Below are 12928 nucleotides of genomic sequence, written 5' to 3' on the forward strand. Positions count from 1 at the left end.
CATCTCAACTGAGTAACTGCGATGGGATGATGTGCAGTGTGTGACCGTGTGAAGAAACAACTGCAACGAAATTCTAGCAGAATAACAAACATCAAGTCGTATCTATTTGAATCGAGTTTGTAAATAATAGTATAGCATACTAAATTAAATTTTAAAAAACGTGTGTCATATTGGGATATATTGGCAAAATTAGTATTTATAAAGGACAAGCAACATAACGAGGTTTAATACATACCTACGTGTATTTCTAATTTATTTAGCAGGAAAATTTTCACACCACACTTTTGGCATATTAAAAGGGTGATGTTCGCACATTTATAATATCGTATAGAATCATCCCGTACTTTTTGGTTCGGATATCGATTTCGCAATGAAAGCGATATTATCTTTGGAGTCTGATATGTCGAAAAGTTGACTCTCTGAGTGGTACTTCTAATGCGGATGTATTTAATTTACAAACGCCGCAGCTAAGTCGATATTGAATTGCTACGATGCTGTTTATTTTAATTAATGCGCACTACTGGCTAAAATAATCACCTTCACCTTTACTGCTATGCTTCCTGAAAAAAGGGGAATCAGGAAAAGATCGACCAGCAAAGTTTATTAATATCTTTTTCATCTGTTTATTGTTCCGTAACGTAGTCATTTCTCGGATTTTTTGGAGGATGTCCAAGCTTTCCCTATACTGTCTTGATAAACCGAAATTCAAAATTCCACGACCAATCGACAAATGCAGACGACGCCAGTAAAGCATAAATGAAGTCGACTCAAATATTGCTTCCATTAGGCTCATATGATAGGACTTAAACTGAATTTTCACGTACTTTTATTATTTATCTTTACTAGTGTGATATCGTGATCCGTGAAACACACGACAGGAAAAGGTACCAAATGTTTATTAATGCTACATCAAAAAATTTGCCTACACAGAACATGATAAGGTTGTGAAAATAAAAGTAAGAAAGGTAAATGTAGCTTATTAGGATTAACAATTTAATTTTTTTTCAAATAATAACTCGCCTTTACTTGCAGTATTTACGTAAATTGTTCTGTTTACCACGTATATAGTCGTATTCACTATACAGGAAGCGATATGAATATTCCATCTTTAAATTCGTTTGTCATTTCAATACTCCTATCTCTCTTCCTCTTCGGGCATTTTGAAGTGAGGGCAGCTACGTTGACGGTAATGGACGCCAGAGCTGAAAGCCCACAATAAAGCATAATTTTCAGCTGTGTTTAGCAAATTGTGCGATTCGCCGGTCAATGCAGGACAATCTTTGGATCTTTATGTAGTGAAGTCATTGCTCTTAAATCCAAATCATATCTGCGTGAGTTGTGCGCGAAGCGTAGATTTGTTTAATATCCGAATAGCTAGAATGGCTGAGCTATTTAGTGGTTTTTGTACTGTATATATGTATGTGTTACTTAACCAGATTGAAATTAGATTCCAAACTGTGCTTAATTTCGAAATAAATAAACTGATCAATTTGTGATAGAAATATTTGACCTGTACTTTCGGGCTAGATCATCGTCGGGATGTGGAGTTCGAGTATTACCTCTTGCTTATTTATTGTGGATTGACCTTATCTAGGGCCGTACTCTATTCTCTATACACCACATTGTAATTCTTTATTGATTGATTTGTCCTTGTGGCCACAATGTTATCGTTGATGTTTATACCCCAGCGTATGTATGTATAATAGCACACTTTCTTGGGAGGTCCTAAATTGCACTTTCGATATATATCATCATCTAAATTTTTCTTCATCGCGTTTAAAAAGCGATGCATGAAAACATGTCTATTTGTTACGTTCAGATATATGTGATGTCGGTGTTGAGTGGAAGTTTATTATTATTATTATTAGGTTTAAAAAATAAACGGTGCATTGTCCATGCTAAACGTTGCATTTTGCGCTGTGACGTTTGGCCAAATTGAATACCCAATATGTTTTTTATACGAGTCATGTACGTCATTTAGGACATATAGATAACACACGTAAGTATACTGTGTGACAAAACCATAGATATATATGTCAAAGGATATTAAAGCGTTAATACAATCGTACTCGGTTGAGTTTGTCGATTAGTTAAACGATCTGATTTGATTACACAAATTGTTGTAAAAAAACAAGTTTACCACAAAGTTGTGGATACAGTCATCGCTTGATTTGCAACATTTTTACGCTCCATACACGATAATAAAACCTACAAACTGGAGCTTATAACTTGGCAGTCAGTCCATCTGGGCGTTTATAGTCCCAGTCCAGAAAAATGATGGGTCAGCCACTTCTATTTTCTGTCGTTATTTGTAATGAACGCACTATTTGATTAAATATTTGGAAAGTAAAACGAAATTCTTCGATAAACGTTGGAGTTCCTATGATAAGATGCATCAGACAGTCACGAGTCGATGTGTAGCACTCACTTTAGAAATGCTGGCTAGGTTGTTAGATCTCATAGGCTCAGGACTTTTCAAATAATCAAAATTTCGCAAGCGGTGATTGACGCGATCTTCAAATTAAGCAGCTCAAGGGCCACTGCCAGTAATAGTTCCTGAGGCTTTTAAATAGTGGTCGCCGATTATCGCCTTCCGCTGCACGTTCTAAATCTTCAAAGTATTCCTCTAGCCTGGTCACTGTTAAGCCTAGCTACGTGAAACTAAATACCATTCAATCGCAATGAATCATTCTTTGCAAGCGTTTCTCCCATTCTAAATTGAATGCCTTCCGCTTTAATCTAATCTACTTGGGGACTTTTTTCTGTAATGTGGTTGCTCAAAGCTGCAAATACTTGTAGCAGGTAGAATCTGCTCATACTATGCGTACTAAACATATATAATCCATTCATGGCCTAACAATGCTGCTAGATGCATAAGATTGTTAATGAGCATCGAAAAAGTAATGAACCCAAGTTCTCCCTTTGGGCAAATGCCGTCATATGTTCGACACCGCTGTTTTCCGTAACACCAGGGATCAGTGTAACCAGGTTTTAAGAATACCTCTGACCAGATTTAGAATTTCACTTGGCACCCCTGTTGTGTTTACTTGGTCAAGTTTATGGGTCTTTTCTCGGAGTGAATGAAATGCTGCTTTAAAATTCATGAACCCCGAATAAACAGGCTGACGATGATGGTATAGAGTCATCTCGCTTGGTTCTATAAACGTTCGCGGGATCTCGGCGCTAATCTCCTGAATTGAAATCGTTCGTCAGAAAGTGCATTCGGGGCCGTACACCGTGTTTTCTTCGGCTCAGACGTTGAATAAAATCGTCCAGCAGGAAGCAAACGAGATGGCACCCTTGAAATGCTCATCAAACATTTCGTCGGTCTTGCTGTTCGAGGACGCCTTCTATTGCTTTATATATTGTGTAATTCTTTTCCAGACTTTCGATTTACTCGAAACCTTTTGACTGCGACGACAAGTGGGCGTCTGATAACTTCATTGAAGCTGTGTTGCTTGCGCACAGCATTTTTCGGGACTAAGCTTGACAGATTTATCAAAAAAACGAGGTATGCAGTGTCTAACGTATTGTTCACACACTTCATATTCACATATTCAAATGCGGTTGTAAGAAAATAGAAAAAAAATGGTCCTTGAGGCTGCTATAAAGGCTTACAGAAAGCTGCTATACTTTGATTGCTCTTTTTGACGCGAGTCGAACACTTAACTTACCGAAGCCCGAAACATCGTGCCGATAGACGGTGCAAAGGCTATTCCAGTGCACGGTATGGAGCAAGAATAAGAATGCACCTATTTTTCTTTAACGATGAGCCGCTCGACGATCGGTCTCATCTTATTTTCCTTCTCGACAGCAGGCTAAATTGCGCGTGCAGTGTCAAAGCAGAGTTATCGCTCTCTATTAAAACAACAAATACTAGAAATGTGCCGACTTGACATGTAACGCAGTACAATAGTGCACGTTAGCTTTGACGGCTTTAATTGTTAGTAGTTGATTCAAAATTGTGCGGGGTATGCAGCAACCTACGTTTCAAAGAGAGAGCGATATGAGGAAATTAGTGTGTATTTAAAAAAATAGTGTCACTGTATCAGACCGATAGTACATTAATCTGTCCACTAGCCATCTTTGAGAAAGGTACAGTTGTTTTACTATTCAAAATACTAGACAAGGTCTACTGTACAGCAAACTGGCCAGTCTTTCTAAAGTGTACCAACGGTCTCTACTTATCATAAGTCAGCAGAAGACTCTCTTACACCCCTGTCGTCCTAACTCAAATTAGACAAATTCTGAGTTTTAGCTTTTAAATGATAAATCGTGCTAACGTCATGAGTCAATGATGGGCATAACAAATACCGTTAATTCCGCTCACTCAAGCTACAGCCACCTCAAAATAAGAAAGTTTTGCATCTGCACGTGCGTAATCTTACTTGGACAAAACAATAAAAAAAACTTGGACTACTGAGTTTGTTGGTGTTTGATGGCACCTACAGGTGTGCAACAAATAAAACCATGGATGGAATACGCAATTTACGTATATATAACAAAAGCTCTGCTACCTATATGGCAAAGACTTTGCATTCAAGAGCAATCATAGATTTTGCTGCACTCAAATATATAATTAAATTCAAAGTTCATAGCCAGCAGTCTAGTCAATTTAATTTATATATAATTTTGTTAATGTCTTGTTAATTAATTTGCGCTCTTATGGGCATCTCAAGTTGTACTAAAACGAGTGCAAATATCGATGGGCGATTATATCTTACTCATCCGCTAGAATATTTTGAGTAAAAGACTTTTAATTACCATGTTGAACAACTCGTTCATTAGACGTTCATTCACCGAATAGTTTCTATGAATTACACATGCATATCCAGCATAGCTGATAGCGGTTCATACTTAATGAAGAAAACGTAATTTTTTGTTATACTGTGCCGTGCATCATACTTTGTTTTCGAAGAGTCGATCATGTCTTCAGGTCGGGTCTTCAGATATAACCGTAAGAAGGAGTTTCATAACAAAACTTTTTCTCATTTAACGAACTAAGCTCGACTTAGCTAAAAGCTAATTTACACGGCATATATATTTTTTAGTTTTGCTCGTTGATAACGTTATATGTACTCAGATGGAAACCGTATGTTAGATTTAATTAAATTTAAACAAATTATAGAATAACCATACCTAACAAATGAAGGAAATTATTAAAACATGATGATCAGTTTGTTCGTTTTAGCTTTTGCACAAGCAATAAGGTACACAAAACTTGAACGCGTGTAAAAGTTGAAAAGTAAATAGCTAACTTGTTGGAGTTATAACTTGAACTTGGTGGAAAACAGGAAAGTCAGTTTGTGATCATTGATGGAAGTCGGATACTTAAGTACCCACCACCATTCAAATACGATAGAACTGTAACTTACAAGAACTTGCTTTGATGAGTTCAACAAAATCAGAAATGATTGCTGTTTTCTAGTACTGACATAAGGTTTGATACCAAGTCCCCGTGATAGCTTGGTTATGGTTTAGATTCATATACGGGCATAGACACGTAGAAAGACTATCCTAGCTATGGTAGGAATTTGATACAATAGTGTATTGCCCTATCGAAACCTAAATAAAGGCTTTGATTAGCTACACGCAAAACGCCTTGCAGCGAATTTTAAGACTTTTGCGACTGCCGGATTTCAGTATTTTTAAGAAATTTTTCGAGAAAAGAAAAAACATCGTTAACATCTACTTATTTAAAAACGGTTGGACGAAGTAATTAATGACGTAGCGGCAAATTTTAGATCCCTCTGCAACTAGCGTAATAACATAGCAGACAGCGTTAGTAAAAAATTCCAGTCAGTGAAAATTTATTATTATATAGTTTGATATTAGTTGAATGATAATAATTATTAGTATTATAACTAGTACTGTGACTGCCTGGTACTCGGACCATGTAAAGAAAACGGTACCGGTAGGTGTCTACCTATCCTGCATGTATACTTGAGCCGAACCCACAGCTTTTGTTAGGTAAGTAGCGATCAATAATAATAGCCATAAGTAGCGATCAATAAGGCGGACGATTAATTATTACTATTGTTTTCCATATGTGTATTCTATTCGTATTATTTGAATAGTAAATCCTTTTATGACCAATAATAACAAAAAATTAAATTAAAGGATGGGAAATATCCGCACACCGGCCACTTAGATTGGATAAGATGCGTACTGTTACACTTATTTGTAGCACGAATTATTAAAAGTAGCAAGGAAATTAGTCAAGTCGGCAAGAAGAAATTATTATTATTGAATTTTATTTATCGGTAAGAAACCGGTAATGTTAATTGCGGTAAAAAATGCAAATTTTGCTAATAAATGGTAAACCAATGACGCTTAAAAAATAGGTCGTGCCATCTTTCAGCAAAGATTCAACAAACTATTTACAATGAACTTAGTGAATAAAATCGTTAAAGGGAGAATCGAAGTAGACTAAATAAAGACATCTCGTAGGATCCAATATACATTCTTGCGGGTAGCACCTCTATGATACCTCCACGACATTTATAAAAACGCTCATTTAATTGGATCGGGGTCACGTTTGTGCATATTGTGAAACATGTTAATCAATGAATGACTACTAGAGATCCTAGATCCCCACATCTTAGTAGAATTTTTTTTCATACTGTTTTATTTTACAATAAAGGTAAGTACCGGAATTGAATTCAACGGAGCGAGGGATATTATTGGGAACAGCAGTAGGGCTTAAAGATAGAAAATTATAAGTTGTTTTCATAGTATTGTATTTAATATGTTAATCTTTGAGCAAGTTCGTTACGAGACCCGCAGAGTAATTTTTTAGTTGTTCATAAGATTGGTACTAAAAGCAGTAGCAATATCGTTATTACATGTGATTGATAATTACGACATGGCATAATCATGTAATTTATATAGTAGACCGCAAATGGAAGATGGATATGCGGGAGAGTTTTGTGTTTATTTTGGTTACATCTAACCAAGCAAGCAAGAAATATTTGCTTATAAAGTGCATATACTGCATTATCACAAGAATTGGCCTGCTGACCAAACGATGGCGGGCGTGGGTCGAAACGATGTGCAAATCATCCGTGACTCCTATACACGTAACACAATCTGTGTCGTTCTCGAAGCCGCTTTCTTCGCAGTGCTTTCGGATTAGGTAGGCAATCCATCAGAAGTCTTCATAAGGCAGCAGAACGGGCCAAGTAGTAGGGTAGGCAGGGCGCTGCATTCGTCTTCATGACCAGCAGCGCAGTGCATCAACCGGCAGCCTGCACCGTAGGTTCATAGCAGAGACCAAACATCTCACTTGGCTTCCTGCTCTTTCACTATCTGTCTCTCTCTATATATATATATATATATATATATATATATATATATTTCCTTCTTCTTGCCAGTCGGCCCGTGGGCCGTCTGCACAAGCAAGAAAAGGGAAAAGAAAAGCATCAAAGCCATGTATCCCTTGTTCTTGCAAGAGAAGGATCACCAGCCGTTCTTCACCCCGTTTGACTAACGCCGTCGGTCTTCCATGGACTACCAGAGCGGCAAACTGGTAGACACCACCTTCAATCTTCGAGTAAAGCACGTACGTTGCTATTTACTGTACAACATGCATCTAGGACGCCCACCAAGATGAGACGTACTTAAGCTCTTCGGCACACTAGTCGAGGGCAACCGCAAAGGTCGCAGTTATGCGTTTCTACGACGGATTAAAATAACAGCAGGACGGCAGCGCCAAACATTTATTGCAGTTTAGTCAAAGTACGCCAGGGGAATCGTCACAACTATTATGGCAACACTTTTTACGTACATTCAGAAATCACTGGTACAACATCGGCGCTACTTAATAAAGGTTTGCTTTCATTTGTTCTGCTTATAAATGGCGTTGAATTACTAAACATATACGAATTCGATATAAAACTTAACAAATGACCGACCTGGTTTTACTTGGTGGTGAATTAAGCGCAGTCCCGGTTCTAAAATCATTTCCGATTATTTTAATCAAATTACTTTAATTAAATAACTTATAATTTATAAGTAATTTAAGCTATTTTTTCAAACTATTTTAATCCATCTTCCTTCAGCGCTCAATCTATAACATCTGCGCACTTTGCAAAAATTGACCAGCTGGAGGTATTTCATGAAATATTTTTTTTATTTACGCAGGAAGGATGCATTTTTCATTGATGTTTGTCATTATTTTTTCAAAATGCATAAAGCTCAAACTTAAAAGTATCTAATTTATTTATAAGATATTGTGTTACATAATGTACGGTAATTATGTATGTTTAAACAACCAATCTGCTTGATTAAAAAACCTTCCAAAGTACAACAAAATAAGGTAAACGAAACTAAAATTCTTAGCTCTGGATAGACAAACTCTAACAGAAGAAGTTTTAACATTTTTGATGTTTTACGTCCCAGAGATCTGAGAAATTATCAACACGATTCATTCAGCCAAGTGCAAATTAATCAGTCTGTCAAAACCATTTAATCAAATGAAAAGTAGAGAGTTTTTATTCCATATTTTAAATATTTTTCCATTTTTTTTAACTTTTTGCGAGAACCAGTTTACAAAACAATGGTTTTTTACTTGTTATCGCGAAATCTGTTCGTTTAGCGCTCTATCCGTCAATTTTCTAAATAGCTCCTTTATATCTTTTCGATAAGCGTTTGGACGGTATACACTCATTTTTATAATAATTGATCTGGATTTGAAAAAAGGAGGATTATTACAATAACCTACACCGTGTTGCCGTCAGGCTCGATAAATCGTATCAAATCATCGATTTTTGTTAGAAAAACTCAATTCGAACTATTTGCGGTTTTAATAAGGGAATCGAAATCACCTGTTGCGTTCCTCATATAAAGAATGCTTTAAGCTACTTAAAAGGCATGTATGGAGAAAGTACAGCGTCGGACGAGCATCAAGGGTTGTCTATCTTAACTAAAATAAATTCAAAAATCAATTTTCCCGAGTGAACGTGAAGATAATGAGCGCAAAAGAAACTCTTACGATCTATAGATATTTTAGATAGTAATCCCTATATTAGGAGTGAATTAGTCAATTCGACAAACATTCTAGACGGGTTTCTTCTCCACTCCTAACAAAAATCCCGCAAGTCCAGCTAACGAGCAACTGTTTATTTAAGACAAACAGCCGTAGTTTTATTGCCTCGCACTCTTTCTTAAAAAGTGTAGCGGAAGCATTGTCTTCTCGGTCTCGCTATTTGTGTAATTAAGGTGGATCCTACCAGGTCCGTAAAAAATCGTAATTGGAGAGTGTATCATCGTATTCGGTGAACAGACGGTAAGCATGTTAATTCAAGATGAGTAGCATTACCGTATCATAAATATATATGTGATCGTTCACCATGAAATGCGAGATAGAGAAGTCCACTTTTTTAAATTCGTTTTCACAAGAATATCTATTTTGTTTTCAATCAAAGTACTGTTCCCGCACTTATTCGCTAGCACAGATTGCTAGGAAATGCAACAATAGACAACAAAAATAGGCTTCAGACGTCTGTGTATCAGTTACAGTGTAACCGTTGTGTCGTTCATCTCGCTGCACATAAACATGGTGCAGCCGACAGCGTAGAAGTGAGCTTCACGGTATTCATCGGAAACTTTGAGAAATCACATGAGAAAATCGAAGTAACGCGGAGGATAACGGTTAGTTACAGAAACAGACAAAGGGGATACAGCCGCAAAAGAGCCCAATTCCGTAACCGATGATCAACCAGAGTGACCAATCAAAGCAATGAACTATTATTTCAGATATTAGAATCTACTAAGCAACATATACAAACTCTGTTCTCGTTCATAGCTCGTATTAGTCGCAAATACGACTTTTTTGAATAGACTTGGCGTGACGTTGACAGAGCGAACCTTACCGGGAAGGAGCCCTGCATATCTCCTAAAATGCTTATTGAAGCTTTATCGTAGTATGTGATATGGACTTTTTCAAAACGTACTTTTTTACATGCACCTATTCCAAAAAGCCAGCCACGGTGACACCGAAGCAGCAAAGGAATTAAGAAATCTGTGAGTAAAGAAATCAACATGAAACATGAACAGAAAGAAATCAAAGAAACAACGATGCTTAGGGACAAACTGATACTACAGACACGTTTCAACAGGGTTAGGAAGGCTTTCTTCAGGGAATTTGACCATAAAAATCTAACCATCCAGCTCGTCATGTAAACCTTAGAAAGACAATGAAAAAACACTTCGAATGAAATCGACAGAGGCCATGAAAGAGAATGATCAAACTGAATAAATCGTGGCCATGTGTATGACGTGAGCACAACACAGGGCAGGACAAGCTTCAAATCCCAGAGTGAAAAACAATGAAACAGTGGCAAATGTAGACATGCCGTAAACAATACATGGCACCAAACGTGCAACACGCGCGATGAGAAAATAATTCTAGCCGCATATGAATATTGGGTTGAAAGTGAGTGTAACAGAGACGATAGTTTAAAAATTCAAAAGAAAGCTATGCGTTATGATTGAAGATCGATGCACGCCTTTTTCAATAAAAGAGCAACGTGCCAAGTTATGGCCCTGAACACAAGATGTTGAATATCTCCATAAAAAATGCACATACAAGGATGCCGCAGTGCTCAAATGTATGATAACGCAACGAGCATGCACGGTGGGGTCCACGCTCCACAAACAAGGCAAATTGTGAAATTCCAAATAATAGACACATATCTAGAGAAATTAATATCTGCTAACACGTCTCAAGTAGCGAAATAAAACAACTATAAACCGAATACTCGTGTAGATGAATTCGAGGACATTTTTGAGTGCCTAGGCAAGTTACCAGAGCCAGTAAAAATCTTATTTTTCTGGAGCACCAAGGGTAGACTATTTCACGAAATGTGTCTCAATCTCATAATCGTTCACCGCTTATTTGTTTTAGGTCTGCATGTAAAGACACACATATATAATACCCACTATGAATGGCACTCTGCATTGACTCAGCAAAGCAAACATGTTTCTAGTAGTTGATACTAAAGACAGGTTGTATCAAATGTTAATTAATCAAGAAAGTCGGAACTATACAACTTTCTGAATACCCATAGGGCATTATCAATACGTAAAGTTCTCCAAAAATATTTTTGGCCTCAAAAAACTATCACGTATGCCAAGTTCGGGCTTAGAATAAGTCCAAAGACGTTGCGGTGGTCGCGCATGATACGACTACAAGGAAAGTGAGACATCATGGACCATTATCGAACTCTAACAGGCCCGATTTGTGAGTGTGCATCGAATAGGCCGTCGTATGAATGATGTGAAAGAAATTAACTGTCTAGAAATGTCTGAAGTTAAGTTCATGGACCATGTCATAAGCAAACAAGGGCTGAAAGCAGAATCGGGCAAAATAAAGGCTATAAAAGATGTCGGGTGGAATGAGCATTCCAGTGCGTGCACACTAGATGCCTTCATTTATTGCTAACCTATCTCAAATTGCAGAACCGTTGTGCACGTTAACACATAAGCTTGTCTCAATTTGTTTGGCAAAGCCAGCAACAGTGAACATTTATCCAAACCAATGAAATACCCACAGAAACATAATTCGACAAGGATAAATCCATTGTTACTTAAACTACTGCAAGTGGCTTAAGGTATACTTCTATGATAAAATTTTTATTTGTTAACAACCAAAAGTATGTAGCAATTGAAAATAAGTGTTAGGTTATCTCGATAACATACAAAATGTTCGATAATTGTATGCCGTAACAATGCTAGAATAAACAAGAATGGAAAACATCTATCGACAAGCCTTAAACGTTTCCTATACATGCACCTTGAACCTACGAAACATGCCATACCAGTAAAGTATATTCCAGGAAGGATAAATTGTATAGCAGGCCCGCTGAGTTGACATCCATTATCGGCGCACCAGACAAGCGCCCAACTCCGGAGACTCAAAACAGAACAACTGAACATCTTCACTGCAAACAAATATCTGATCCATTAATGGATCTGGTTAAAGAAGAAACGGCACAGTGTACGGTTAGCAAGTAATTACTTAAAGCTATTCACAAAGATTAGCCCAATGAGAAGACGCTGCAGTAGAGACTCTATTACTAGAACATATGAGGTAGATAATTGGTTGAAACAAACAGTAATAATCTCACCGAGGTTTAGAATCAAATTTATGCACCGGGCGCAGAATGGCGCTACATGCCATCGCATTAAGCACGATTTAAAGCTTTGGGCTGAACGATGCAATGTATGTCGAGCACACAGAGAGAACAACGTCTTTCCACTACTGAACAAACTTCTCGAAAACTATTGTAAGTGACATGGTCACAACAGGCAATTACAGTGACTTCTTTGAACTAGACGAAGTAAGCCGAAATGCAACGACGATTCAGGTCACTAAAAAGATTATTACGCACTTTGGCATATATAGAAAACTCAACGAAATGCACAACTCCAGATATACCTCTAAAGTTTAAAGAATTTTGTAAAACTGGGCAAGTTAAGCACGTAGTAAGCACGCCACACCATGACTAGTTGAATTGAAAGACAGAATGTATCATTACGAGAGCCAAGAGAACCATCAAAGAGACAAGTTTGGACAAGGAAGACATTAATAGAGCATTATTGCAGTAGCAGTCAGCTAATCCGTCACGAAGTTCCTTGGCCGTTTTCCTGCCATAATGCTGCCAATCACTGATGGATGGTTGCGCCCAAAAAATCAATGTCAAGTTACCAAAATAATTGCAAAGTCGAAAGGCAAGGTAATGCTTACTTATAATAGAGGAAAAAGACAAACTGCACCCATTCAGCTTGGCCAATGGGTAAGAATGCGGACTTTTCACACGAATGGTTACTAGGACGCTGTGCTGAAGAGCTGAGACCACGAATATATAATATACGCGTTGAGGGTAAGGCAGAATTAACGAGAAATGACAACGCGAATGGTCTTAGA

At 37.4% G+C, this 12928-nt stretch overlaps 1 protein-coding gene and 1 long non-coding RNA gene across 3 annotated transcripts in view; one reads left to right on the plus strand and one right to left on the minus strand.

The window, feature by feature from the left end:
* Positions 1-12928, plus strand: part of LOC111260594 (uncharacterized) — a 121229-nt gene that overhangs the window by 31850 nt on the left and 76451 nt on the right. The gene's annotated exons all lie outside the window — the stretch shown is intronic.
* On the minus strand, positions 539-12816 carry LOC147753476 (uncharacterized). The gene is made up of 3 exons (XR_015311120.1): positions 12749-12816; positions 11820-11973; positions 539-1202 (listed from the first exon to the last, which is right to left on the minus strand). It is a non-coding gene; the product is annotated as an uncharacterized LOC147753476 (long non-coding RNA).

Source organism: Varroa jacobsoni, unplaced genomic scaffold (genome assembly GCF_002532875.2).
Source record: "Varroa jacobsoni isolate VJ856 unplaced genomic scaffold, vjacob_1.0 scaffold_456, whole genome shotgun sequence".
Taxonomy (NCBI): Eukaryota; Metazoa; Arthropoda; class Arachnida; order Mesostigmata; family Varroidae; genus Varroa; species Varroa jacobsoni.